Source organism: Sciurus carolinensis, chromosome 1, assembly GCF_902686445.1.
Source record: "Sciurus carolinensis chromosome 1, mSciCar1.2, whole genome shotgun sequence".
In the NCBI taxonomy this organism is placed as follows: domain Eukaryota; kingdom Metazoa; phylum Chordata; class Mammalia; order Rodentia; family Sciuridae; genus Sciurus; species Sciurus carolinensis.
In genome coordinates, this window is record NC_062213.1 from 64577322 (window position 1) to 64579887 (window position 2566).

Below are 2566 nucleotides of genomic sequence, written 5' to 3' on the forward strand. Positions count from 1 at the left end.
ATAGAAAATTCAATAAGGACTAACATATGAAATTGAAGATCCAAAAGTAGAAAATAAGGGGGACAGAAGCAGTATTTTGAGAGATAATTGTTGAAATCTATCTAAAACCAGTGGAAGACAAATTCAAGGACCTTTGAAAGTTCCAACTGATATTTTTTAAAAAGGAAGGAAGGAGGGAGAGAAGGAAAAGAAGAAAGAGAAAAGAAAAAGAAGAAAGATAATTTAGAATTGAAGGTGCTACATTTAACCAGTTATTGTTCTAGTAGAAACCATAGAAGCCAAAAGAAAATGGAATATCTTTAAGATACTGAAAAAAATGAACAAAATGCTCATGAACTAAAATTCCATATCCAGCAAACATATATTTTAAGAATAAAGGTGAAGTGAAGGAATTTATAATAAGTCAAAGAACTTTTATCACTCGAGGACCATGAATGAAAATCCTGAAGGCTGTTTTTGGACAGACAGAGATGAAGAGTTGGAGATACAGAAAGACATGAGGAGCAATGGAGATGGAAGCTGTGTGAGTAAACCTAAATGAACATGGATAATATAAAAACAGCAATAACTTTGGGGTTTAAAATACAGAAAGAAAATCCCAGACAACAATGGCAAAAAGTTAAGCAAAATAGTAAGAAAAGCCAGGCTTGGTGCTTGTAATCCCAGCAACTCGGAAGGCTGAGGCAGGAGGATTGCAAGATCAAGCCCAGCCTCAGCATCTTAGTGAGGTCCTAAGCAACATAGCAAGCCCCAGTCTTAAAAAAAGAAAAGGGCTAGGGATGTGACTCAGGTGTTAAGTGCCCCTGGGTTCAATCCTGGTACCGAAAAAAAAAAAAAAAAAAAAAAAAAGAGTAAGAAGAAATAAAGTATTCTAAGGTCCTTGGCTTTGTCTAGAAAGAGGTAAATAATACCAATTCACATTAGACTCTGAAAATCCAAAAAGGCACATTATTCTCATTGGAGTAATTATCTAGAATACCACACACACAGACACACACACACAACACACAGAGAGAGATAATTGAAAGGTACACAATTTCTTAGCTAATGGAGGGGGCAAATGGAATAATGAAAAATCTTGACTATCTAAAAAAGGGTAAGGAAGGAAAGGAGGACAGAACAGGCTGAAGAAAGAATGCACTTAATAAGAAGGTATATTTAAACCCCAAAGTAGAACTAATTAATTAAACATAAGTGGACAGAAATGCTGTAATTAAAGACAGAGATTGTCAGACTGTACATATGAGCGGTTTTTTTCTTTACACAATTCGATGCCATGTTATCGGGTTTGGATAGATGGACTCATTCACAGACACACACATCCTCAACTTTCTGTGATTACAATGTAAGTATACAGAAACGGTAAAGTAAAAGGATGAAAAAATGCCCCAAATTGGTTCTTTGAAAATACTTAGATAATTGGTAAATTCCTAGTTAGGATGGTTTTCAAGACAGAGGCATGGATTTTCAGTGTACAAGTGATAAAGGGGACAGGCAGCTTCTGAAACAGAGGGGTCTTGCTCAGAGCACGGGGTGCCTGGCCGGGAGGGTGTGGAGGGGTTGCAGCCGTCAGCAATGACAAGGTCTAGAGAATGAGTCCTGAGGCCCAGGGAATAACAAGGGAGTTCCAGGCCCTGTGAGGCCTGGGTATTGAAGTGATCGTCACTGTTGGCATCTACATCACTGGGAATAAAGCCCAGAGTGGTGTTGGAGAGGCTGACAGTGGGCCGGAAGCTAAAAGAGTGAAGACCAGAGCAGGTAACCCTGGCGTCGGCTGATGGCTGCACCAAGAAGCTGTCGCAGATGGTGGATGTGAGATGAAAGCTCAGCGAGTTTAGGGAGGATGTAGGGGGAATGGTCTGGAAGCATCAAGGAGGAAGAAAGAGGATACTCTCAGGTTCTGTGGTACAGGGTGGAGGGGGTGGGGAAAGGGCTTTGTTTGGAGCGAGGAGCTGAGAACACCAGCAGAGAGGTAGAGGGCTCAGGGAATTTTCTAGTGCCCCAGGGCTGAAGGTGAAGGTTTCAGGGGTTGGACTAGATTGGAAGGTGTGGGCAGAAGGGGGAAGTGTGCTGATGTCTGGGGAGGAGCAGGGGTGAGGTGTCTGGGGTTCTGCAGAGTGAATGAATCTGATGAGTCCAGTGGACATGGGTGGGGAGGCTGCCAGTGGTTGGGTTGGGGGTGTATCAGCGGCTCAATCATCTTGCCCCTTTGGTTTTCCTCATGTGCTTTGCAGCCTGCGTTTTGTTTTGTGTGTGTGTCTTTCATCTCGTCACAGGGCTTGTGTATGAAGCTTTGCCTTGTTATTTCTTCCTGAGCTCACTCCCCTGGGGCATGTGTGCTGTAACCTGCAACAGGGCTCCCAGGACCCACTGGCTCAACACCAGGTGCGCTGGTGGCTCCTAGTCGCCATTCAATAGAGACAAGGGGAGACAGGTCACATCAGATCATTCCCCTGGGTTCTGTCCTTGCTCTCTGCTAATCCCACCAGTGCCGATGGGCCCCTTGCTATTAGCTGGAGCCCATGCAGGCGCCTCCACCCTTTCAGGCTCCCTTCACTGTTGGAGA